The sequence below is a fragment of the Bos indicus genome, chromosome 6 (genome assembly GCF_029378745.1).
Source record: "Bos indicus isolate NIAB-ARS_2022 breed Sahiwal x Tharparkar chromosome 6, NIAB-ARS_B.indTharparkar_mat_pri_1.0, whole genome shotgun sequence".
Classification (NCBI taxonomy): domain Eukaryota; kingdom Metazoa; phylum Chordata; class Mammalia; order Artiodactyla; family Bovidae; genus Bos; species Bos indicus.
This window is the reverse complement of record NC_091765.1, coordinates 90,788,421-90,815,874: the sequence shown is the minus strand read 5'-3', so window position 1 is coordinate 90,815,874 and position 27,454 is coordinate 90,788,421. Positions and strand designations below refer to the sequence as shown.

The window sequence follows — 27,454 nt, the reverse complement described above, 5'->3', positions numbered from 1 at the left end:
CATCCTGCATCAGAACTACCTTAAGAGACTTGTTAAGAAATCCAGATCTCTGCATTCTAACTAGTACTAGTTGGACCAGAACTCCAGGGGACTCCCAAGGGGAGTCTTTTAAGTGCCATCTGGAGAAACATCAGCCAGGCCATTGAAATTCCTGAGAGAGATGAAATGCAAGGCACCTGGATCGCAATGAGTGCACCTGTTCATTACCCAGCCATCAGAGGATGATTTCAGAGGTCAGAGGGGTCTGGTTGGACAGAGATATTGCTGACTCTCTGTGGCGATTGTGTCTGATATCACCACACTTAGAAATCTGAGAATCCTTTGAATACCCTTGAAAAGTCTCCTTTTAAAATGTAAGCCATCTTAGACATGTAACTTGCAAAAAGATCTTAAGTTAGACCTTCAGAGATCTAGGTACAGTACAATGCAGAGAATGCAACTTAGAGTCGGATAACCCAAGTAAGGCTTGAAGCTGTCTTCACTTTTATTTTGAACTTGGGCAAGTTGTTTTAATCTCCTGGTTACGTTATAGTTTCCTCATCTGTGAAATGGCACTAATGGTTTTGAGAGGTTTAAATGAAGTGAAGAAATGTTTTATAAACTGCTGATTGCTATCACTCAAGTTTATAGTTATTCTTCCTCTGGTTTTGGGTTAAGAAGAAGGTGAGTAATAGACCCCAAAATGGGATACTTGGGATTCAGAAAGTATTCTGAAGGGCTTTCAATGATATCACGGTATGTCAAAATTTGTGGAATACAGCTTTGAGAGAGATTTAAAAAACTAATATTGAAAATGTTTGTTCTTCAAAAGTAAACTCTTATGAAAATGAAAACACAAGGCACAGAATGGGAGATAATATCAGTTAAACATTTATCTGACAAAAACTTATATTTAGAATATATTAATAACTAAATAATAGGATGACAAATGACCTAGTTAAAATGGGGGAGAATATTTGAACATTTAACCAAGAAAATATATGGATGACTAGTAATCACATGAAAAGATGCTCAGCATAGTGTTATTATGGAAATGCCCCTGAAACCACAATGTGATACCACTACATGTACATGCAGAATCACTCGATTGTGACCGACTCTTTGTGACCGCACGGACTGTAGCCCACCAGGGATGTCCGTGGGATTATCCCAGCAGATTACTGGGGTAGGTTGCCATCTCCTTCTTTAGATACTACTGCATACTTAACCACTAGAATGGCAAAGTTTGATCATATCAAGTGTTGGCAAAGATATGGACTAACCAGAACTCTTATCCACTGCTGGTGGGAGTGCAAAATATTAGTACAAACACTTAGAAAAAGAGCTTGGCGGTATGGGAACCCACTTGGAACCCCAGAGTTGGTATACAGATTATTTTAAACTGAAAACATTTGGGATTCAACAGATGCAGAAATAAGCCTGCTTGGAACTTTCTTTATCTGACTAAAATGGACACTTCTGAGAAATGAAGATTGCCATAAATTTCCTCTTCAGGGCAGCTTCTATTTCCAGGAGGGAGCCAAGAATAAACCTTTCACAAATCCTTCCCTGGAGGACAATTATGATAGCAACTGGGGACAAGTAATGTGGGCATGATTTAATCACTGAATAAAATAGGAATCCATAAAGCCACACTGATATAAATAAGTAAATAAAGAGATATAAATGGAAAGTTTGATTAAAATAGGATAGTTACATAGTTTCAAAGTACCTCCCCACAAAATGAATTACAGAGGGAAAGAGGATAACCTCAGGGTGGAAAAGTCTGGCACACAACCCTCATTAGACGATCTAAGTGAACATCACCAACATGAGGACAAATCAAAAGTATGGGACACTTGGTGTGATGGAAAGTATTTCTGTGATTTTCCTGCCAATGGTGAGTAATCTGAATCTAATCATGTGGAAACATTAGACAAAGCAAATAAAGGGATTTTCTTTAAAAAAAACAAAAAAACTTGTTGATAATATGTGAAAGTATCAAGGTCATGAAGTTAAAGACTGAAAAATCATGCCAGATTGCTAGAAACTAAAGGGGCGTGAAAAATAAATGCAACACGTAACTCTGCATGGAATCTTTTCCTATAAATGACTTACTGGGAAAACGGTGGAACTTGAATGGGATGTATAGCTTTTGAACTGTGGTGCTGGAGAAGACTCTTGAGAGTCCCTTGGACTGCAAGGAGATCCAACCAGTCCATTCTGAAGGAGATCAGCCCTGGGATTTCTTTGGAAGGAATGATGCTAAAGCTGAAACTTCAGCACTTTGGCCACCTCATGCGAAAAGTTGACTCATTGGAAAAGACTCTGATGCTGGGAGGGATTGGAGGCAGGAGGAGAAGGGGATGACAGAGGATGAGATGGCTGGATGGCATCACTGACTCGATGGACGTGAGTCTGAATGAGCTCCGGGAGTTGGTGATGGACAGGGAGGCCTGGTGTGCTGCGATTCATGGGGTCTCAAAGAGTCAGACATGACTGAGCTACTGAACTGAACTGAATAGATTAGGAGGTAGCAATGTATCAATGTTAGTTTCCTGATTTTTTTTGCTGTCTATTCTTTTTATTTTATTTTTAATTAAGTATAGTTGATTTACTAGGTTGTTTTAGTTTCAGGTGTACAACAAAATGACTCAGTAATACACAAATATACACATACTCTTTTTCAGATTCTTTTCCCTTATAGGTTATTACAAAATACTGAATATAGTTTCCTGTGCTATACAGTAAATTTCCTTGTTGTTTATCTATTACGTATATGGTAGTGTGTGTATATTAATCCCCAACTCCTAATTTCCTGGTTTTGATAGGTGTATTTTGGTTATATAGGCTAATTCTCTTGTTTGTAGGAAATGTGATATTCAAGGATGATAAGCATCATATTGACAATTTACTTTAAAATGGTTCAGAAAAGTAAACTTCTTTGTACTACACTTGCAACTTAAAAAAAAATAAATTTGGGATTGTTCAAAACAAAAATTTGAAAAATTTTATACAAAAGAATCAAATTAAAAAAAAAGAAAAATTTTATACGAAAGAAATCATCTTGTAGAGTGGATTAGTATAGGGCAAGAGAAGTCAGGACACCAAGTATGATGTTTTGCAGTAAACAATATACAAAGGACAGTTGTTTCAAACAGGATAGTAGCAATAGAAATGGAAAAATGTGGGGACAGTTTTAATATGCTTAGGAGGAGCAACTGATGGCAGGTGGAACTTGAAAGAAAGAGATAATTCAAGTATGATTTCTAGGTTTGGGGCCTAGACATCAGAGTGGTTAGTGATGCCATTTTATGAGATGGGGAAGACTGGTTTGGGATTGAGTTTGGGAATGAAGCTAAGAGTTCTGATCTAGCTATGTTAAATTGGAGAGTTTCATAAGATATCCAAGCGAAGATGCTGAGTAAGCAGTTGGAAATACACGTATGGCACTTAGGGGAGAGGTGTAAAGTTTGGAGTCACCAACACACACAACTTCAGCCATAGAACTGAATGTAATCACTGTTTAAAATAAGGTTCTTGGCTGAAAACATCCTCCAGTATTGTGTTGGCAATTCTGGGTACTACTTCTCATTTTATTCCTCCCCCTCCCTCTCTCCCCCTCCCCTCCTCTTCCCCTCTCTCCCTTCTTTTTCTTTCTGTCTTTAGAACAGTAGTTTTTCCCTCAATGATACTCTTAACCTCAACATTTGAGATTTACTTTTTCAAATACATCTTTGCATTTTGACAGAAGGAAATGGGGAGGCTATTTGTTCCTTACTTTTATGTTATTATTAAATCCACAAATACGAATTTCCTGTGACTTGTGATCCTGAGAACTTAGGACTCTTGAAAGGGGACCATGAAAAATCTGTTCTGTTGGTGACATTTCCACCCTTCTCTTGTTACTTAGAGGCCTCAGCATGAGAAGTATATTTTAGAAATTCATCTGGAAAGTAGTTTTTTTTATTCTGCAATTTTGCCTTCAAATGAAGCTACAGTTCTCCTGGGCTGACATCATAACCATTTCCTCACCCTTGGTTGTAAAGGCCTCTAGGAGAAAATTATGTGATTGTACGTGTAAATCAGGCCAAGGGAAAAGATTGGCTATTTAGATTAAAAAACAGTGTTTGCCCAGTGACTGTATTGCTTGTCCTTCATTCTAAAGTGCTTTTAAGAAAAGTGACTGTTAGATTTTTCTCATGTTGTATTTGCCTTTACTTATAGTATCTTGGTTTGACTTTTGGAATAAGAACTTCACCAATCTATCTATACCTAAAATACTGCCAGTTCACCCTTGCAGTAAGGAAATGGTGAGAAACCCATTCTTACCCCCTTTTCCAGAAGAATCAGCATCTCACATCTCAAGTATAAGTTTTGACTTTGGAGTCAGAGTGTTAAGGTTTAAACCTTGTGCGAACCCAGTTAAAAACCTGTGTGATCTTGGGTAATTCACCTGAGTCCAAGTTTCCTCACTTGTTAAAGGGTATATTGTGAGGATCAAATAAAGTAACTCTTGGAAAATTCTTACATAGAGCTGACTCATGGTAGGTACTGACTCTGGGAACTCTGTCATTATTATTCACCTTACTGTTCTAAAACCACCCTCTTTGAAGGGCCAGATTCTGACCATGTCATAGTTAGAACTTTTTCTAAGCTCCTGTAGCATCTTTTTTAAAAAAAATTTAAATTGCTTATTTGGCCACACCAGGTCTTACTTGCAGCACAGGCAATCTTAGTTATGGCATGTGGACTTTGTGGCCTGTGGGATCTAGTCCCCTGATCAGGGATCAAACTTGGACCCCCTGCAATGGGGGAGCAGAGACTTAACCACTGAATCAGCAGGGAAGTCCCTCCCATAGCATCTTCTCGAGACTTCTGCTATCATTCTTACCATGTGGTATTAGAGGCAGGGCTGGCCTGCAGCCAGGGTGCCCGTGTGTACTGGCCAACGTCTCTCTGACTGGTTAGTGTCCATAGTATGAAGTTAGTTATGTATTTTGAATATTTCTCTTATTATAAATGTTACATTTCTGCCTTCCCTGTTGACTGAGAGCTCCCAAGGGCAAGGTTTGGGCCTCATTGATTCCCAGTGCCTAAGAACATGCTTGGATTCTATATAACTCTTTGTTAAATCAAAAGAACTTGTGGGACCTTGAGTTACCACAGTGGACTTGAGGTGTTATAGGAAAGCTAGGTATTCTTTGGGTGGGACCATCAAAACAAATAATGTGGAGGAGCCACATCTAGGGAAGAATATGGCCACGAGCCCCATTTCAAGTCAGATCTGTTTGGAGTGCCCCCAACCATGTCATGCTCCGGCCTGTGGCATGTTCCCATCAGCTTTAGCCACAATCAGGACATTCACTCTCAGACGATTGGAGGTTCATTTGGGAGGCATTTACTGCTTGTCTCCACTGAGGGGTTTAGCAGCGCCAACTGGCCTCCAGCTGCTGCTGAGCAACCTGTGCCCTGTTGTCACATGTTCTTTTCTTGCCTCTATTCCCACCTCCCTGCCTCTATCCACCTTCCACACGTCATGGCTAATTTAAGGGCTACAGACAGCATGCAGGCTCCTCTTCTAACGTGCCAGCATAGCTGGAGGAGAGTAGAGATTCTGAGATGGTTTTCAAAACATAAATGAGGGAGACTTCTCTGGTGGCCCAGTGGCAAAGCAACTGCCTTGCAATGTAGGGGACTTGGGTTCGATCCCTGGTCAGGGAACTAATATCCCATAAGCTGCAGGGCAACGAAGCCCACGTGCCTCAACTACTGAGCTCTTCTGCTCTGAAGCCCATGCACCACAACTGGAGCCTGTGCGCCACATGGAAAGATCTGGCATGATGCAACTAAGACCTGATGCAGCCAAAATCAATTAATCAATCAATCATAATTGAGGAAGGAATAAAACATTTCCAACTTATTCAACCAGTTGAAAAAATGTTCCATACAGTCTTTAATACAGAGAGGCTCACACATATAATAAAGCAATCTTTTCAATTCCATGGTCCTGTTGTTGTGGTTGTGTTGCATAGTTTCTCAGCAGTGCTTTTCATTTTGGGGGTGGAGGTGGGGTCTAAGCCCAAATCCAGTCATAAGTATGATGGAGGTAGCTGTAATTAGTAACCCCAAGAAGACACAGCAAAAACTGATTCATGTCTGAAATGAAAGCGAAGGCTCCACTGATCATATAAACTAATAACAGGAGCCTGAAGGTGGGCACAGTGCCAGGAGGAGCTTGGTGAGACTCCTCTGAACTATGGGACTCACTTCAGAAAACATCAACATTATCACCATGATAATGAAAACACCTAAGGCCACATAAATAAGGTGCAAAGCAAGACAAAATTTGTGTGTGTGTGTGTGTGGGGGGGTAAAATAAACAGAGAAATGGAGAGAGGAAGAGACAAAGAGAAAAACTGAAATACAAATCCTTAAAGTAATTTTTTCTTCCTGGGAAAGGAGACTGAATGAATGGAAGGAAGTTTGGACCAGAAATTAGGAGACTTGGGTCTGGGCCTGAGCCCACACTTATCTGCCTGAACCCTGGCCCCATCAGCTGGGAAGACTCCACGGGGTGACTGTGAGGTGATAACTAACAAAGGGTGATGTTGTAGACCTTGACACACTGTCTTAGGCTGACTGTCTACTCAAAGCTATTTCTCTCATGACTAAAGCACATGCCAAGTCTCCTGGCTGCTGGATCATAACAAAAAGGTATAATCATGTTGCTAAGATTATACACCAGTAATTATCTCTTAAAAGGAGATTGATAAGAGAATTAACTCAGCACTCTAAGAACAACCTGGGAACATTTTAGAAAATAAACACTGTAAGATGCCCTGTGGCAAAAATTTAATTGCAGACGGTAAATTTTACCTTTCCACCCTCTCTCCCTTTTCCCCTTTCTTTCTTTCTTTCTCTTTCTTCCTTCCTCCCTCTAGTCCTTCCATCTCAGGTCACACTCTCTAACTCACCTCTTTAAAAAACAATCAAGTACCATCCCCATAAGATACATGCCAGGCTCTGGGAAGACTACCAAATAAATAGGGAATGATCCCTGTCCTCAAGGAGCTTACTGTCTACTCCAGGAAGCATTGAAACTGTCCCACGGCAGTGTATTGGTAAGATCACATCAGAGCCAGGGCACAACATAGTCAGGCTTCGTCTCTACTGCTCTTTCCCTGATAAATTCCATGCCCTTTCCTTATTAGATGGTGGATTCCTTACAGGTCAGCTTAAGCAGTCAGTCAGTTCAGTCACTCAGTCATGTCCGACTCTTTGCGACCCCATGAATTGCAGCACGCCAGGTCTCCCTGTCCATCACCAACTCCCAGAGTTTACCCAAACTCATGTCCATCGAGTTGGTGATGCCATCCAGCCATCTTATCCTCTGTCATCCCCTTCTCCTCCTGTCCCCAATCCCTCCCAGCATCAGAGTCTTTTCCAATAAGTCAACTCTTCGCATGAGGTGGCCAAAGTATTGGAGTTTCAGCTTTAGTATCAGTCCTTCCCATGAACACCCAGGGCTGATCTCCTTTAGGATGGACCGGTTGGATTTCCTTGCAATCCAAGGGACTCTCAAGAGTCTTCTCCAACACCACAGTTCAAAAGCATCAATTCTTCAGCACTCAGCTTTCTTCACAGTTCAACTCTCACATCCATGCATGACCACTGGAAAAACCATAGCCTTGACTAGATGGACATTTGTTGGCAAAGTAACGTCTCTGCTTTTGAATATGCTATCTAGGTTGGTCATAACTTTCCTTTCAAGAAGTAAGTGTCTTTTAATTTCATGGCTGCAGTCACCATCTGCAGTGATTTTGGAGCCCGAAAAGTAAAGTCTGACACTATTTCCACTGTTTCCCCATCTATTTCCCATGAAGTGATGGGACCAGATGCCATGATCTTTGTTTTCTGAATGTTGAGCTTTAAGCCAACTTTTTCACTCTCCTCTTTCACTTTCATCAAGAGGCTTTTTAGTTCCTCTTCACTTTCTGCCATAAGGGTGGTGTCATCTGCATATCTGAGGTTATTGATATTTCTCCCGGCAATCTTGATTCCAGCTTGTGTTTCTTCCAGTCCAGTGTTTCTCATGATGTACTCTGCATAGAAGTTAAATAAGCAGGGTGACAATATACAGCCTTGACGTACTCTTTTTCCTATTTGGAACCAGTCTGTTGTTCCATGTCCAGTTCTAACTGTTGCTTCCTGACCTGCATACAGGTTTCTCAAGAGACAGGTCAGGTGGTCTGGTATTCCCATCTCTTTCAGAATTGTCCACAGTTTATTGTGATCCATGCAGTCAAAGGCTTTGGCATAGTCAATAAAACAGAAATAGATGTTTTTCTGGAACTCCCTTGCTTTTTTGATGATCCAGCGGATGTTGGCAATTTGATCTCTGGTTCCTCTGCCTTTTCTAAAACCATCTTGAACATCTGGAAGTTCATGGTTCACGTATTGCTGAAGCCTGGCTTGGAGAATTTTGAGCATTACTTTACAGTGGTCCCTCTGAAATGTCTTCACTGCTCACCCAGAGTTAATTAGCAACCTCCTTCTCTTTATTTCTGTTTTACTTGGGGTCACAAAGATCCAGATTCAGATGTGGGCTTTGCCCTTTAGCAACTAATTTACCTGTGTTTTGACCTTACGTGTGTAAGTTACTTGGCCTCTTGATCATCAGTTACATTATCTATAAAATGAGGGTAATAATACTCCCCTCCAGGTGGTGGCACTGTGAAGGTTAAATGAACTGCTAAGTCACTTCAGTCGTGTCCGACTCTGTGTGACCCCATAGATGGCAGCCCACCAGGCTCTGCCGTCCCTGGGATTCTCCAGGCAAGAACACTGGAGTGGGTTGCCATTTCCTTCTCCAATGCATGAAAGTGAAAAGTGAAAGTGAAGTCGCTCAGTCATGTCCGACCCTCAGCGACCCCATGGACTGCAGCCTTCCAGGCTCCTCCATCCATGGGATTTTCCAGGCAAGCATACTGGAGTGGGGTGCCATTGCCTTCTCCGTAAATGAACTAATATAATGCAGATACCTAGAACCATTGGTCATCCTTAAAACATGGGTTCAATAAATGATAACATGTATAATTCACTCTGTTAAAAATATTTGTAAGGCTTGACTCCCGCACTAGCTCAATGTCTTGCTTCCTACCTGCATCTCTGAAGCTTTGTGCATAGAACAGTCTTCATAAATATTTGAGGAATAAACTAATGAAAGAGTGGATGAAAAGTGATCATGGTAGGCAAGTAAGAGATGACAGAGTTAGCGTAGCACCATGTTCATGATTAAATTATAATCTTGTGAACTCATTAACGAAGTGGGAGTGTAGTGGGAGCAAGTAATTGATTTTGTTAGAAAACATAAAGCAAGTGTCTATGACCCAGTAATGCTGCTGATAGAGCAGCCTGATGTTTTTGACAGCTGGAGCGAGTTAGCTTCAAGCTGGGTATCTCATGGGCCTGTGGAGCTGCCACAGTATTTGGGGGAAGAAGGTAGTTTTTCCAAAACACGACACCTTGTCATGTTGCCAGGTTGTTTTCTCTCCTAATGACAGAATATTTTAACATTTCAGGATGAAAGTACTCCTCCTGTTATAATGTGTTTATAATAGATTAAAATGAGCTGTACAAATGTGCTCATCATAATTACAGTGACTTTGAGATTGTGATTTCCTCTATTAATTATTCTTCGGTGGTTTAGCAGGGCAAGAGTTCAAGACATCAAAGATTGCTTTGGTTTTATGTATTACCGCTCCTTCTTTTTACATCCTAAGAGTAACCATTTATTAAATGGATATATACCAAGGTGAAAATACCCTCATTTTCAGAGCTAGCATTATATTAAGAATTTCTCCCAGGGAGGGAACAACCTTTGATTAGGAAAAAAATATCTTAATAAATCACTTGGGGGCAAAGTGAGATCATGTGAGTATGGGATGGCAGGAACTAAAGAAACAAAAGACTGAACAGGAATTGGAGAGACAGACAAGAAAGAGGGGGGGGTGAGGATGGAGAGAGGAGGGCTGAGCAACAGGGCAGCAGGCTAGAGCCCAGGCTGTGGAAACTGCCCAGCGACTTACAGAAACAGAATTGTTTGAACTGCAAGCTGTGTCTGCTACAGGGCTGTCAAGCCTATCTCTGGAAGCCTTCAAAAATTCTTGGGGTGGAAATCATGGGCAGTCGGAGTCCACTTCTGGGTTGATAGGCCCAAACAGGGAGATGGTGAGCAGAAAATGAGAGCCAAAGGGAACCTTGGCAGAGAAATGTCCCTGGCTCCCCCTGCCCTGTCCCACCCCCTGAGTTTTACAGGAGTCCTGGAGAGAGGTTCAGACTTTCCACATTTCTCTGAAAAGAAAATCTTATCTGGATTTTAAGGGGAGGGTAAGTAAATAAGCAGCTAAGAGTGTGAGTTCAAATCTCTGTAACAGTTCTATATTACCTGAAGAAAGTTACTTAGTTTTTATGTCTCATTTGTAAAATTAGGCAAGTCATAATAATAGCACCTACTTCTCAGGGAGAATTAAATTAGGTAAAACTAGTAAAGTGCTTAGAACACCCCCTGGCACATAGCAAGTATTTCATAAATGTTAAGTAGTAGTTTATTGTATATGTGAAAACGATCCATTTCTGTTGTGTTTCTGGTCAAAATTATCCTTTTGCTTAGAAGATTCAGGCAGTGAACCCTGCCAGGACTTATACCTTCCAGGGCAGTGATGGGTCTCAGTTCTCTCAGTTCTTGGCAGAGTCTTTTCAGTTTACTGTTTTCAGGGTGGCAACACACAGGCATTATATGCAGAAAATGTCTTCCTTCCTTAGGCTAGTGGGTATATGGCTTACCAACACATGGTTCCCAACATTTAAGAAAATATTTATTTGTTTATCTGGCTGCATTGAGTCTTCATTGAGGCGTGTGGGATATTTGTTGTGTCATGAGAGATCTTTCCTTCTGGAGCACCGACTTGCTAGCTGCAGATCACGTGCTCCAGAGGGCGCAGGCTCAGTTAGCTGCAGCACGCAGGCTTGTTTCTTTGTGGCACGTGGGATCTTAGTTCCTTGACCAGGGATTGAAGCTATGTCCTCTGCATTGCAAGGCAATTTTTTTTTCCCACTTTTTAGTCACATATACTTTAATTTTTTCCCCATACTTTAAACTTTTTATATTGGGGTATAGCTGATTAACAATATTGTGGTAGTTTCAGGTGAAGAGTAAAGAGACTCAGCCATACATACACATGTATCCATTCTCCCCCAACAACCCCTCCCATCCAGGCTGGCACATAACATTGAGTGGAGTTCCGTGTGCTGTACAATAGGTCCTTGTTGGCTATCCATTTTAAATAGAGCAGTTTGTACATGACCTTTCCAAAGTCCCTAACTGTCCATCCCCCCAGCAACCATAAGTTCATTTTCTAAGTCTGTGAGTCTCTTCCAGTTTTGTAAGTAAGTTCATTTGTATCATTTCTTTTTAGATTCCACATATAATGGATGTTATACAATATTTCTCCTTTTCTGTCTGACTTCACCTGTATGACACTCTCTAGGTCTCTCCATATTGCTGCAAATGGCATTATTTCATTCATTTTAATGGCTGAGTAATATTCCATTGTATATATGTACCACATCTTTATCCATTCCTCTGTCAATAGACATTTAGTTTGCTCCCATGTCTTGGCTATTGTAAACAGTGCTGCAATGAACACTGGGGTGCATATATCCTTTCGGATCATGTTTTTTCTAGATATATGCCCAGGAGTAGGATTGCAGGGTCATATGGCAGCTCTGTTTTTAGTTTTTTAAGGACCCTCCGTACTGTTCTCCATAGTGGCTGCACCAGCTTATATTCCCATCTGCAAGGCAAATTCTTAACCACTGGACCACCAGAGAAGTTCCAGTTCCCCAATTTTTGATGGTGACAATAATGTTTTGGAAATGTGCCTGGACCATCATAGTAATTTTAGAGGTTACAAAAGGCTATGCACACCAACCCTGTGAAAAAAGATACCCTTATCCTCATTTTGCAAATGAGAAACTGTGACTCAGAAAGGCAGGTGATTCACATCACCAGATTCAAGGTGGCTACAAATTGGAGTCCGGATTTTTGGACTCATTTTTCATTGATTTTGGGGAATATGAAAGGATATTATTTATCATCTAAAGTGGCTCTAGTATGTGCAAACTCCTTCCCAGAAAGAGAAAAACAGGAGGATAGTTTTGAACTTATTTTACATATCAAAGGAGTTAGTTCTCCCTGTTTAAGATCAGAAGTTTATGCCTGAGTTAAATGCAAACTTCCAGTGCTGATCTTATATATTTCCTTCATTTGAATTCTCTTTGGAATTTGTGATTTGCTATAGTCAGTCAACTAATTTAATGAAAAGAAAATCATAGACTCCATCCTTGAAGCAATTCTAGCAGGGTTTCTTTTATGTACCAAAATACACAGTTCCCTTGACCTTTCCAACTCCCCTCTTCTCAGAGCCCAAAATATTACCCCAACCCTTGTGCCAGAATGCATATTCTTTCCAATTTAAAAGAGAGATGCTGCTGGCTGCTTCAGTGACTCTATGTCCTCTGCCGTCTATTTTTATCTTATTTATGGGATCATGAGATAACAGGCTATGATCTAAAATGCCTTAAAAGACAATATATTTGGGGAGGAAGGGCTGGTATATGGTAGGAAAGAAGGGCAGGCAAGGGAGAAAAGGGGCCTCAGTGAGGACACTAACTTTAGCTGGGGAAGAAGCCTGATTGGAGAAGAAACTAGAAACTCACCTTGTAAAATCTCACTTTAAGTATCTGTTAAGAAAACTGAAGCTGAGACTTCAAAAACTCAAGTGGAGCTAGAAACCCAGAGCTAAAATAAGTGTCTGTCGGAATAATTGTCTAACATTTGTAGAGTGTAGAGGGGTATGCTATGCTAGGGAGGAAGGCTGTTCAGTAAATATAATGCCTTTTCCCTGCGGATCTGAATAGGTTAGAACAACTTTGTTTGATATGACTATGGATAACCCCAGCTGTATGTTTTTTGTTTCAGTTTTTACGGAAGTTTTTCCATCACTTCACTTTCACTCTGTGTGTGTCTTTAGATCTGAGTCTCTTGTAGGTGGCATATAGATGCGTCTCACTTTTTTGGTCCATTTAGCCCCTCTGTCTTTTGATTGTAACATGTATTTCATTTACGATAAAATTATTATTGATAGGTATTGACTGAATGATTCCTGCTATTTTGTCTTCCAGATTGCTGATCAGTTCTTCTGTATCATCTGATCTGCTGTTGATTCCCTCTAGTGTTCAGGTGATCTTAACAAGTCCTTAAGGTGGCATTTCCACACGCTGGAGAGTCTGGCAACATACAGGCTTAAAGATAGTGAGGGTGTGTGTGTGTGTGTGTATGTGTGTATGTGGTGGGCTGGTTCACAGAGGGAGTAGAGGTGGGAAAGTGTTAGAGAGGCCTGGTCAAGGGGAAGTTTTGGGAAGTGAACAATCCCAGAGAGCATTCAACTTCTATAAAGGCCAGGTTACTTAAAAAATACATGTGTAAATTCACTTTGTGTTTTCATTTAACACCTTCCTTGGGGTTCTCTCTTTAGGGATGTGTATTAACACATCCCCACATATTAATGTGGGGAAACCAGACACTAATGGATAAGTTTTCTTGTTGTTGTTGTGTAGCTATAAAAGATATATCTTCTACCTTTGACTTTGCAAACTGACTTGTATCACCCTGCTTTACTATCCCAACTGAAAGAGGGAGAAGAAAGAATGACCCCAGAACAGAATGCTATTCTCCCAACTCTCGATTTCAACAGTGCAGAAATGGTTTAATGAATTAGGGTTTTTAGATTAAACTGAATCTATTCCCATCACTCTGAATATGTAATTAATGACACCAAAGCCTTTTGAACAAAGAAAAATGGCAAAGCTAGTAATGTTAATTAATAATATATAGATTTGAAATGTGCTCTTCTAAAGCTTTCAAATCAAGTCTAAAAGATGCTAAGGGTCTTCAGGAGCAATTAGGGGAAAAACATATCAAGTTGACCTTCGCCATCTTCATTAATGAATACTTATTGGATATCTACATATCTTGCTTGGTGTTGAAAAAGGAAAAGAATCTGGAATTTTATGATAGTTGATGAAATACTTATTAGTTCAATGACAAGGTGAAAAAGGGATAAATGAAACATTTGAAAAATTTTAGAATTTATTGAGGAGATCTCATTAATAGCATCCTGAAAATATCTTCCTGGAACTATTGGATTATGCTTCTGAAATATCAGTTTATTCCTTTAAAAAGAAAGACAGTTAAACCATGGCAGAATCTTTGGTTAGTATTTGAATGTCAGCAACTATCTCTCTCTCTCTCACTACTCTCTATAACTCAATTCAATTCACTTTTATTATATGTATCATGGGCTAAAGTCCAGTGTTAGACTTTGCTGGGGAGATAGAAATTAATAAGATAAGGTCATTTACTCAAAGAAAAGATCTAGTGGTTAAGAGACTTGGATCCTGAGGAGTCTGACTCCTGGCTGGAAAAACCAATGTGTGTTTTTTGGGTCCAATCTTAAGGCAATCACCAAGGCTCTACCTGACAGGTTTCACCTGCACACAGCCCGTGCGAAACAGTTTCTCTGAAGGGAGATGCTGTCAAAGCTTCAGTTCCCTCTGGCTGGTCATGTTCTTTGCATCTGTGCATTCCTGACCCAGGTGCCTTCAGTCTGAGGTCTCTTTACGTGTGCACTTGGTCTGAGATCTTCTTCAGATGCCTCTACGAAGGTCTCTTTATGGGTTGGGTAGGAGGAGGGAGAAACCTTGAAGACACTTTCCCTTACTCTGACTCAGTACTCATTACTTTCATACTCCCAGCTCTTCCCACCTCTGCCCAGGCCCCAGGAGTCTTTTGTTTGGGGTCCCCCAACAGTGAGACCACCTCCATATCTGCACTAATTCACCTGACTCTTGAGCAGTGTGTCATTTCAGGGGAGGAGGAATAGGGGGCACTCGGTGCTTTCTCTCGCTTGAACCTCTTGTACTATGTGTGGTAGTGAGTAAAGACTCACTGCCACTTCCATTTTTGCTTGATGGTTTAACTGGCCACTTTGACGCCAGAAAGCTTCGCTGAGCTCCTGACATGTCCTGGTCCAGGTTCCATCACTTCCTAGTTGTATAAGATTGGGCAAGTCACCAAACTTTCCCAACCTTCATTATGTACTCTGTGTGCTCAGTTGTGTCCAACTTTGCAGCTTCATGGACTGTAGCCTGCCAGGCTCCTCTGTCCATGGAATTTTCCAGGCAAGAATACTGGCATAGGTTGCCATTTCCTACTCCAGGGGATCTTCTTGGCCCAGGGTTGAACCTGAATCTCCCGCCTCTCCTGCATTGGCAGGCAAATTCTTTACCACTGTACCACCTGGGAAGCCTCCCAACTTTCATTATCCTGCTGTAAAATGAATGCAGTATTATAACAGTATACTCCAGAGCGTTTTGGGGAAGATTGCACGAGACGATGCATGTAGTTTGCATATAGTGAAGTTTTTAATAAATATTCTTGTAATATATGCTACTGTATAATAATATATAATACTATTGACAGAAATCTGACAACCTTCTGAAAAGATTGACTGGTGAACAGTCATTCGTTTCCATGCCTTGCACCCCTACTCTGTATCAAGCCCTGATTCTAAGAGACATAATGCAGTGTGTCCTCTTGGCTTTCAAAGAGGCTTGGAATCTGGAGGAAGATAGATGTTCAGCCAATGGCAGTTGAAAATGAGGCACATACAAGATGCTATAGGAGCTTGGGGATAAAGGTAGTTCATTGGTGAGGCTGGCTGTTTGGCTGAAAGAAATAGAAACTCAACTCAAATTGTCTTAAGTAATTTGAAAATTTATTATGGCACATGACTATGTTGGAAGACTGCTGCCCAAGGATGCCATCAGTGACCCAGATTCTATCTTTCTGCTCTAATAGTGGTGGCTTAATTCTCACAGTGTTTAGTAAGGAGACACAATATCCAAGCACATCCAAATATTACAATGTATAGAAGAACAAGGAAAAACATTTCTTTATTTTTCTTTTTTCAGGAGCAAAGAATTTTTTTCTGGAAGTCCACTAGCCGACTTCTCTCATCTCATTGGCCAGACATGGATTATGTGCCTATCCTCTATAAATCACTGCCAAGAAGAATGAAATACCCTTAGAATCTGGAGAAGGGATGCGATGAGCCTCTCTTGAAGTACGTGGATGCATGGAGAAGTGTTATGCTAAAATGAAGGTTATGTTAGAATTAGGGACAGGATGCATGTTTGCAGGAACCAGCCATGCTCAGTTTTGTTGTTGTTCAGTCACTCAGTCATGTCTGACTCTTTGGACTGCAGCATGCCAGGCTTCCCTGTCCTTCACTATCTCCTGGAATTTGCTCAAACTCATGTCCATTGAGTCAGCGATGCCATCCAACCATCTCATCCTCTGGTGCTCCCTTCTCTTCTATAGGCACCCAAATGTGCATGAAAGAGTCAAGGAAAACTTACATGTGAGCCAGTGCCCTGAGCTGAGACCGAAAGATGTAAATTTTGACAGATGTATGACAAGAATCGGAGAAGGCAATGGCACCCCACTCCAATACTCTTGCCTGGCAAATCCCATGGACCGAGGAGCCTGGTAGGCTGCAGTCCATTGGTTGCTAAGAGTTGGACATGACTGAGCGACTTGACTTTCACTTTTCACTTCCATGGGTTGGAGAAGGAAATGGCAACCCACTCCAGTGTTCTTGCCTGGAGAATCCCAGGGATGGGGGAGCCTGGTGGGCTGCCGTCTATGGGGTTGCACAGAGTCGGACACAACTGAAGCGACTTAGCAGCATGACAAGAATAGGTGTTTTGGTGGTGGAGTGTATACCAAACCGAGGAAAGAGTAAGTACAAAGTCAAGGAACCATAAAACAGCATGGGTCTTTTACTCCCTTCCAAGATGGAATAACAGACACTAGATTTACTCTTCCACCTGGACCAACCAATAAAACTAAGGAAAATATATAGAACAACAGTTTTCAAGACACAGAACAGGGGGCAATAAAGGATAGTGATCCATGAGAGATGGGAAACTAACAAGTCAGTCATACAATTGTTTTGGTTTACTGATATAAAAGTTTCCAGGTCAAGGTATAGGGAAGATGTGATTATAGAGAAAATATGTTTATGTTTCCACACAGTTAAGGATTTCTTAGCAAATTTTACTTAACTTGGAATATATTCTGAGAGCTAGTCTTAGAAGTTAATTTATAACTGTATAGAGAGTGAGAACTCCAGAGAGATTTACCTACTGCCAGAGATATGTGTTTACATTTCAAGAGGGGATGGAACTTAGAATTTGGATACATCTCTGAGTTGTAAATCTGGAGACATAGGGATTATTTTTCCCCTGGAGAGATTTATTTACATTCCAAAGGGTTAGAGCAAGACATTTCCAAGGGGATTCTCAGGTGTAGAAGGGGAGGCAGTTGCCTCTTTCTCTTGTATGCAAGAACAGGCAACTTGTTTTGTGTTCTTCACTTATGAGTTGAGCTTGTCATCCACATACCACAAATGTTTATATCTGGTTCTCATCAAGTTACTTTGGAGGCATGGGGGAGGGACATTGCACTATTACTCTACTGATTTTGTTGTGAATATAATAAGAAATCCATCTCTGATTCAAAAACATCAGTGTGCATTAAGGAAAAAATTAGTAAAAGTGAATATTAAAAACATCACTGACAGGGAACCCAGGCAGAGTTTGGCAGATTCCTAAATTGAAGAGATGGAGCTGTGAGCCTGGGGAGACCAAGGCAGCTAGAGTTTGCAAGACAAAATAATAGAAGGAATTGCTACACATAGGGAGAACCCTGGAGATTTGCAGAAGTTTTCTTTGAAAAATTAGCAGATGACTTAGTGCATGTGTGTAAGAAAACTACTCAAGGTGGGTAAATAAAGATGCTCAGTCGTGTCCGACTCTTTGTGATCCCATGGACTGTAGCCTACCAGGTTCCACCATCCATGGGATTTTCCAGGCAAGAATACTGGAGTGGGTTGCCATTTCCTTCTCCAGGAGATCTTCCTGACCCAGGGATTGAACCCGGGTCTCCCGCATTGTAGGCAGACGCTTTACTGTCTGAGCCACCAGGGAAGTCTTAAGTCCTACTCAAGGTAGGTAGAGGGGGAAATTTTTTAAAAGGTTTAGGAAATAGTCCTTGGCATTAACACAGTTCCAGAAATGTTTTTTATTCCCATAAGCCAAACTGGCAAGTTTATAGTTTAGGGTGATTGTGTAGAAAACTCAGTAGCAGGGATTAATTAACCCTAGATGGGAATACCAATTGGGACCTGCATAGCAAATCATAAAAGCAACACTCAAGAAAGACAAACTATTTCTGAGTAATTAAACTGCATCCTGGGCATAATTCACAAATATTTATGTGAGTACAAAAATACTCAGCACCCAGCAAGTTAAAATTCACGATGTCTGTCATTAAAACAAAGATTACCAGGCATACAAAGAAGCAGGAAAACATGACCTGTAACAAGGAAAATAATTAATCAATCAAAACCAGCCTGCAACTGACACAGATGTTAGAATTAGCAAACAAGTACATTTAAACAGTTATAGTTATTCTGTATGTTCAAACAGTTAAACAGGGAAATGGAAGACATAAGAAAGACCCAAACTGAACTTCTAGAGATGAAAACTATAAAGCTTGGGGTAAAAATCACAATGTACTTAATGGCAAATTACACTTGGGAAAAGAGAAGTAAACTCAAGGACACAAAAATAGAAACTATCCAAAATGAAGCCAGATTAAAAAAAAATGTTTTAAAAGCAAAGAGCATCAGTAGCTATGAGAGAACTTCAAGTGGTTAATATACATGAAGTTGGAGTCTCATAGGAGAGAAGGGATTGGGGGATGGGGACAAAAATACTCATATTTGAAGAGATAGTTGCTGAAAAGTTCCCAAATTTAGTAAAAACTTTAAATGAAATCTGAGTGCAAGAGATATGAAGAAAGCCACATGAAGGCACATCATCATCAAGTTGCTGGGGCTTCCCTTGTGGTTCAGTGATTAAGACTCCCCACTTCCACTGCAGAGGACAGAGGTTTGATTCCTGGTTGGGGAACTAAGATCCCCCAAGCCAGGATGTCCAGGAAAAAAAAAAAAATCAGATTGCTCAAACCAGTGATAAAGGCAAAATCTTAAAAGCAGACAGAGAAAAAGGACATGTTAAATACAGAGGAACAAAGATAAGAGTGGCAGCAGGTTGCTTGTCAGAAACATTGAAGGAACATGGTATTAGCGTACCTAGCGAATTACAACAATTGGTGTTGCTAACGCTTAAGGCATAGGAGGGCATGAGGAAATGAGGAGGAGACTGCAGCAAGAGATACGTCTGCTTTGGTTTGCTGAGATCAGATGATAAAAAGTGTTAGCATGCCCTGTTACAGCTGCTAGAATTTATCCTGGAGGTTATAGGGAGCCATTACAGAATTTGGGGCAGGAAAATGTCATCAGACTTGAATGCTAAATCACTCTTATGGCATTGATTGCATGGACGTATTAATAAATGGATGAATGAATGAAGGAAGATGGTTTGGAAGATTGAAAGACTGGAGGAAGGGAGTGCAACCACATGGCAGTTACTGTATTTGTTTCATTAATTCATTTGTTCAAGATGTGTTTGTTAAGTCCTCCCATATCTCAGACTGTAAGCCAGCTCCTTAAGATACCATAGCAAGCAAAATAACTATCTATATAAAAGGCATACTACACTGTATTAATATGTTGTAGACATCTTTTCATGTCAATAAAAGTACAATTTCCCCCCTTATCTGTGGTTTCATTTTCCACAATTTCAATTACGCTTGGCCAACGGCAGTACAAAATATTCAATAGCAGATTGTAGAAATAAGCAATGTATAAGTTTTAATTTGTGCGCTGCTCTAAGTAGTGTGATGAAATCTCTCATCATCCGGTTTTGTCCTGCCTGGGTCATGAGTCATCCCTTTGTCCAGTGTATCCCACACAGTAGTCACTTAGTGGGTTAGCAAGTCGACTGCCTTGGTATCAGAGTTCTTGTATTCAAGTCACTTTTATTTTACTTAGTAAAGATGGCAAAATGTAAGAGTGGTAACACTGGCAATTTATATGAGCCAAAGAGTAGCCTTAATGTGTTTCCTGTAAGTGAAAAGGTGAAAGTTCTTGACTTAAAAAGTAAAGAAAAAAAAAATCATATGCTGAATTTGCTATCATAGGAACAAATCAACCTTTGAAATTGTGAAGGAAGAAAAAGAAATTTGTGCTAGTTTTGCCATAGCACCTCAATTGTGGCCGCAGTGCAGGATAAATGCTTAGTAAAGATGAAAAAGGCATTACATTTGTACAACAAGATATTTTGAGAGAGAAGGAGAGAGAGAAGGATCATATTCACGGAACTTTTATTACAATATATTTTGTTGTTCTATTTTATTAGTGTTGCTAATCTAGTGCTCTAACATAAATTAAACTTTATCATAGGTATGTGTATATAGAAAAATACATAGTATACATATGTGTATGTATATACACATACGTATATGTATAGGGTTTGGTTTCAGGCATTGACTGGGATTGGAATTTATCCCTTGTGGATAGCAGGGGACTGTCATAGACAGTTTTTGTTTTTTATAACAGCTGCATAGTATTCATTCATCCATTTGTCAAATTTTACTGAGTGTCTTCTATGTGTTTGGTTTTGGGCAAAGCACCTAAGATACAACAATGAATTTAAAAACTCCCTGCATTCATGAAGCTAATATCCTGGGTAGGGGTGAGAACACACACGTATATAGGAATGTCACCGAGATCATCCTTTGGTGTGCGGCCAAGATCTTTTTATCTTGGACTCTGCCTTCAAAGCCAGATAGCGGGACCTGCTTCACTGTCATTCTTGGCATCTCTGAACTTTGTGTGGTCAATAACCTCAGGGTTACCGTCATGCATAGCCAGGAAACCTAAGTAATTCAGTTCAGTTCAGTTCAGTTCAGATGCTCAGTCGTGTCTGACTCTTTGTGACCCCATGAATCGCGGCACGCCAGGCCTCCCTGTCCATCACCAACTCCTGGAGTTCACTCAGACTCACGTCCATCGAGTCAGTGATGCCATCCAGCCATCTCATCCTCTGTCGTCCCCTTCTCCTCCTGCCCCCAATCCCTCCCAGCATCAGTCTTTTCCAATGAGTCAACTCTTCGCATGAGGTGGCCAAAGTACTGGAGTTTCAGCTTTAGCATCATTCCTTCCAAAGAACACCCAGGGCCGATCTCCTTCAGAATGGACTGGTTGGATCTCCTTGCAGTCCAAGGGACTCTCAAGAGTCTTCTCCAACACCACAGTTCAAAAGCATCAATTCTTCGGCACTCAGCTTTCTTCACTATCAAATATCAGCAAGCACTTTTTTGGAGGGAAAAATGTCACTATATGTTTTACATGCTGAAATTTTATCACTTGATTGAAGCATAAATGTATATATATTATAAGGGAAAAATAATTAGTGATGGTGGTCAAAGTTGTCAATTTTATGTAAAAAAGCAAACATTAAGTATTTTCAAATAGTTTAATAAGAAAACAGATTGACAACTAATAAAATTATGAGATAATGTGCTATCTATATAATTTTAGGAAGAATATTATATATATTTATACTAACATGTTTATAAAAATATTGACTATTACTAAACTGCTAATAACAGTTAAGAGTAGTAGTAATAGTAATAATGATGAGAATACTTAGCTATATAATTATTATAATCTTTGTAGTTTATATGCTCATATTCATAACAATAAATTAATTTTTGAGAACTGTATCTAAGTTTTAGTTATTTAATTTCATTTAGTCCATGAGTGTTTCATAGAGATGGTTTATTTGGGATTTCTTCTCATCTTGTGAGGATGGATTAAAAGCAGAATGTTAATTTCAGCACCTCAAAATTTCATAGGGATGAAAGACTCTAATCATGCTCAACAACATCCATGAAAACTAATCTTTGATTAAGACATGCTAAAAACTAGGAAGAAAATGAGTTAGAGAAAAATGAGGTACCTGAAACACATTTTGTTTATATGACAAGTCTAGAAACACAGACTTTGTTAGAATCCTTTTGGAAGATGATTCCTTAGACTTAGGAACTTGTGAAGCCTAAGCTTTTAAATAAAAGGATTGTGAAAATGACTGTTATAGTCTGTTGACAATTATCCATAGTCTATTTCAATTTTCAATAGAAGGATTTTTAAGGTATGCACATGAATCTTAGATTAAAGTTTCTTCTACAAAACATGCTACTGAAAATCTCTTTTTCTGAATTATGTCTGCTTTGAACACAAAGGCAGTAACATCATCATTAAGTGTACTACTTTAGTAAACCATACATCAGACATTTCGGCATGCAGAGAGAGCCACATGTCTTTTTCAAAGTTTGACAGCCTGGTGGATTAATGATAAATTCAACTCTGTTTCACTTTGGTAGTTTGCTGAAAGATGTTAAGTCTCTCAACAGCCAACAACATAGTGAGTCTCACTGAAGAAATAGTTATTGAATAGAAAATGAGAAGAGAAATTGTCATGTCACGTGACTAGAAGACTCTGAGAGTCCCTTGGACTGCAAGGAGATCAAACCAATCAATCCTAAAGGAAATTAGACCTGAATATACATTGGAAGGATTGAAGTTGAAGCTGAAGCTCCAGTACTTTGGCCACCTGATGCAAAGAACTGACTCATTGGAAAAGACCCTAATGCTGGGAAAGATTGAAGGCGGGAGGAGAAGGGGATGACAGAGGATGAGATAGTTGGATGGCATCATGGGCTCAATGAACATGAGTTTGAGTAAACTCTGGGAAATAGTGATGGATAGGGAAGCCTGGTGTGCTGCAGTCCATGAGGTTGTGAAGAGTTGGATAGGACTTAGCAACTGAACAATAATGTGATTGTCACTGACAATGAAACTGACATGGTGAAGGCTGTGTGTGATCTGAGAATCACAACTGATATTTTGAATCACACCTTTTGGTGTGTGTTCAGAAAGTAATTACCACCTGGACAAATATAACAGGATTTCAACCCATCAGCAGACAGTAGGCACTGTCAAGATTTCTCTTCAGCCAAAGACAAGTTTCATGAGCTACAAGAAATCTTTGAACCTCATTGTCAAGAACTTAAGAAAAGTGTTCAAACAGGGTACTTAAGAGAAAGGTTTGATGATATTTGGCAGACAAAAATATCAACATGACAGGATTCACTCAGTCAAAGGGTTGCTTGAAGAGAAAGTAGTTTGTTTTTAGACCCCACTGAAGAAATGACCGATATGAAGTATATTGATCATGCAGATATCTTACATGCTAGGTTACATGATTCTTCTAGCATTTGACTACAGAGAAGGTACTAATATGGGTGCTCATGAAACAAAAATTGATATATAGATGGAAAGTCAGAGCTCATTTCGTTGTCTCAAAGGAAATTATTCTGTTGCCATCTTTTTAGATTCAAGGTTTAAGGACAGACTTTTTAAGTGATTGTGTGAAATGGCAAATACATGCAAAAATATTAGAAATACCAGATACCTGCAAGGGCGACAATCTTACAAAAAGCCTCTGAAGTTTGTCAGGAAGCATCTTTCTCAGGTAATGCCCAGAGTTTGTAGAATTTGTTGTGGGACAAGTGATCACTACCCTCAACCAAATCTTCAAATTCAGGAGTTAAGAAGGTAAGTCTTATGTGAGCTACTGTTAGAAAAGAAGGAAAGGACTTCCTTGATAGTGCCGTGGACAAGAATCTGCCTGTCAATGCAGGGGACACGGGTTCGATCTCTGGTCTGGGAAGATTCCACATGCTCTGGAGCAACTAAGCCTGTGTGCCACGATGACTGAGCCCGTGTGCTGCGAGTACTGAAGCCCAAGTGCCCTAGAGCCTGTGCTTTGCAACAAGAGAAGCCAACACAATGAGAATCCTGTGCAGAGCAATGAAGAGTAGCCCCCACTTACTACAACTAGAGAAAACCTGTGCAAAAGCAATGAAGACCCAGCACAGACTGCCGGGGTCCAGCCCCGGCTGATCCAGGGTATTCGAAGCAGGGATGGCATCGGCGAGGATCAGGATACAATAGCTTCAATTAGATATTAATTAGAGATGTAAGGAGTAATAGAATGAGGATAGCTCAGTAGGAAAATTTAGTGGAGAAAAGAGGCTGAGTAGCTTGGTTTACGCGGGAGACCAATAAAACTTCAAGACAAGAAGCTTGCACCACTTACGTAGGCCTCAGGCGTCCTTCCGTTCTCCCGAAGGAGAGGAGACACTGAGGCCTCCCCGGTCGGATCTTAGAAGCCCAGGCAAAATTAGTAAGCTTGGTGGGTTCCGCGCTCCAGATGTAGACTCAGCCAGAGTGAGAGAGAGAGAGACATGGGGAGACCAGTATTTCAAGAAACTGATCCCAATTCTTTATTTTCCATGGTCTACTTTTATACACTGAGATGTTATGCAAAAGTCACGTGGGGTCAGCAGTCCTGACATATCAAAGTCAGGTGCTTCATACAAATGTATACAGAGGTCTTAGAGGTGTTACATCATCTTCTGGCCAGGGGGGCCTGCTGACAATTTATGACCCTCTCCTTGTGACAGTGGTCAGTCAACCAGGACACTTATTTCTCCAGGGGTGATTATTCTTAAAACACACGCCACCCAAATAAAGTTACATTCATATAGGGTGAGGGTATAGTGGGTTTTAGTTAAGGAAAGAATTTACTTAGCCTAAGGTCTAACGTGATTAATATCAAAGGTTAATACTTATTTCTTCTATATATTCATTAATGTGTGTAAGGGCAGGGGATGTGGAGTCTTAGCAACAAACATTGGCTCAACAAATGAAAAACCCTTCACCAATACAATTTCTAATCAGCCCATTATACTTATACTAATAATTTTCTAACTTCTCTAAGGAACCTGTTTTTAGAAGGTTTAAAGCATCTCGTGCCTCTCACAGTTGGGAGGCTGTGAGCAATCACATGTGGCCGGACAAGCCTGTCAGGCAGGCTAGAGAACCTTCAGAGGAGTTTGTAGGTTGAAACACTCTTGTCACGCCCAGGAGTTTTTATTAACCGGAGCTCTAGGTTAACTCCTTCTCCAAAAGAGGTGGTGGGGGACAGCCCCCCGTAAAGTCAGAGGTGTAGGTGAGAGCACAAAGTAGTAAAGTAGGCAGGCTCTGGTTATAGGGGTAGATGCTCGAGGATTTCCAGGGGGATTCCTGAGGCTCGATCCCGCCTTTGCATATGTCGAGCCTCCTTCCTCATGACCTTTGCCACGGGCGGAGTACCTCACTCTGGCCCCCAACAACAGACAAAAATAAATAGATAAATAAAATTAAAAAAGGAAAGAAGATGTTACCTTGGTGATAGCATCACTATCAGCAGTATCCTAAAACAGAAGAGTTTGCCCTCACATACCACCCTCATTTAAAAGTGATTTCAGTTAAAATGTGTTCTATAGTAATAAAAATTATAATTCTTATACTATAATGTCAAGGTTTAAATATTTGAATGCTTTTAAATAACAGAAAAAATATTTTTGAGATTAAGTTTAATATTTACTTTTTAGCCTGGGAGTTCAGTTTATGTGGTTTAGCCATTACTTTTAATGGATAAAATTAGTGATTTGGATAGATATGGCAGCATTGGACAGAGTGAGAAATGATTAGAGTCTGAGTACATTTTGAGAACAATTGACAATGTTTGTTTATAATTAGGTGTGGGATATGACAGAAAGAGGGAGTCCAGGATGACTTCAAGGTTTTTGGCTTGAGTAAATGTCTATATTGAATAGAATGTCTATATACCCTGAGAAATAGAAGACTGCAAAGGGGTATTTTGGATTGGGTGTGAGAGGTGATGGGTGCAGGAGTAGGGTTCTCTTGGACATGTTAAATTTGATATTTTGAGCAGCCTTCTCAGCATCTCTCCTTGCCCATCTTGACATCTGCAATCAACATGTCCCAATCATTCCCAAATGGAATGATTCATCTTCTCCTTAAACGTATCTTGTGTGCTATGTGCTCAGTCGCTTCAGTCGTGTCTGACTCTTTGTGACCCTAAGGACTGTAGCCCATCAGACTCCTCTGTCCATGGAGTTTTCCAGGCAACAATACTGGATTGGGTTGCCATTGGCTACTCCAAGTGATTTTGTCTTACCTGCTGTCTTCTCTGTATCAGTTGATGGCAACTTCATCCTTTCAGTTGGCTCTGACCACAAACTTTGAGAGTCAACCTTGAATTCTCTCTTCCCTCTCCCATTCTCTCCTTCTCTCTTGCTCCCCTCTCTCCCTCTTGTTTTGTCTTCTTTCTTTCCTCTGTCCCTCTTTTTCCTTCTTTCCTTTTCCTCCTTGCTTTCTCTCACACATCCAATCTGTCAAGACATCTTGTGGCCTTTACCTTTGTTACCAAACTCAGGTCTGGCTGCTCATCGCTTGATAGCCAGTTCTCAGGAGACGAGGGAAAAGAAAGGTAACTTTATTTTGGAGGTTGGCAACCAGGGGAGAAGGTGGACTTGTGTCTGCGAACCAACTCCTGATTGCTGCTCAAGGAGCAGAAGTTTTTATAGTGGAGGTTCAAGGTTGTATGCGTGGAGGGAGGGAGCAGGATGGCACAGTCAGCTCTGACAGTCATCTCAGTATCAGTGATGTGATGGTCCTATGAGCATCGTCTTGGTTGTTTTGAGTACAGTTAATCTCTAGTTTCAGAGTTTGTTCCTGCTTCTTTGGGACAGTTCTCGGAATTGTGTGAAGTGGAATAGCTTATGTCACAGCTTTTCTCTGGTCATCATGTAGTCATCCTCTCTTCACAGAGTCATCTTCTTCTGCCTGGTGAGGGGGCTTCAGTATCTGCAAAACAGCTCACAGGATATGGCTCAGAATATTTATCTATGACTCTTAAGGAGTAAATAAAGGTCCTTGGCTCTGCTTAATGACTAAACTATTGTGTTTTGTCTTATGTAAAGACTTAGAGTGTGAGGCATAATTGAGTTTTAGGGTGAAGGTAGTACTTATACCTTTAGGATTATATCCATAATTTAATCAATTCTCACTGCTTCAATTGTCAAAACCCTGCTTGCTAGCCAGGGCTTCCCTGATAGCCCAGTTGGTAAAGAATCCACCTGCAATGCAGGAGACCCTAGTTTGATTCCTGGGTTGGGAAGATCCGCTGGAGAAGGGATAGACTACCCACTTCAGTATTCTTGGGCTACTCTTGCAGCTCAATTGGTAAAGAATCTGTCTGCAATGCGGGAGACCTGGGTTTGATCCCTGGATTCGGAAGATACCCTGGGGAAGGAAACCGCAACCCACTCCAGTATTCTGGCCTGGAGAATTCTATGGACAGTCCATGGGGTCACAAAGAATCAGACATGACTGAGCGATTT

General features: G+C 40.5%; 1 long non-coding RNA gene across 1 annotated transcript in view; it reads left to right on the top strand.

The window, feature by feature from the left end:
• The first annotated feature begins 13,218 nt into the window (after window positions 1-13,218).
• The window catches only part of LOC139183649 (uncharacterized), a 33,449-nt gene continuing 19,213 nt past the window's right edge, over window positions 13,219-27,454 (top strand). The window contains exons 1-2 of the long non-coding RNA XR_011567228.1: window positions 13,219-13,285; window positions 16,078-16,229. This is a non-coding gene — a long non-coding RNA (uncharacterized lncRNA). The remainder of the gene's footprint in view (window positions 13,286-16,077; window positions 16,230-27,454) is intronic.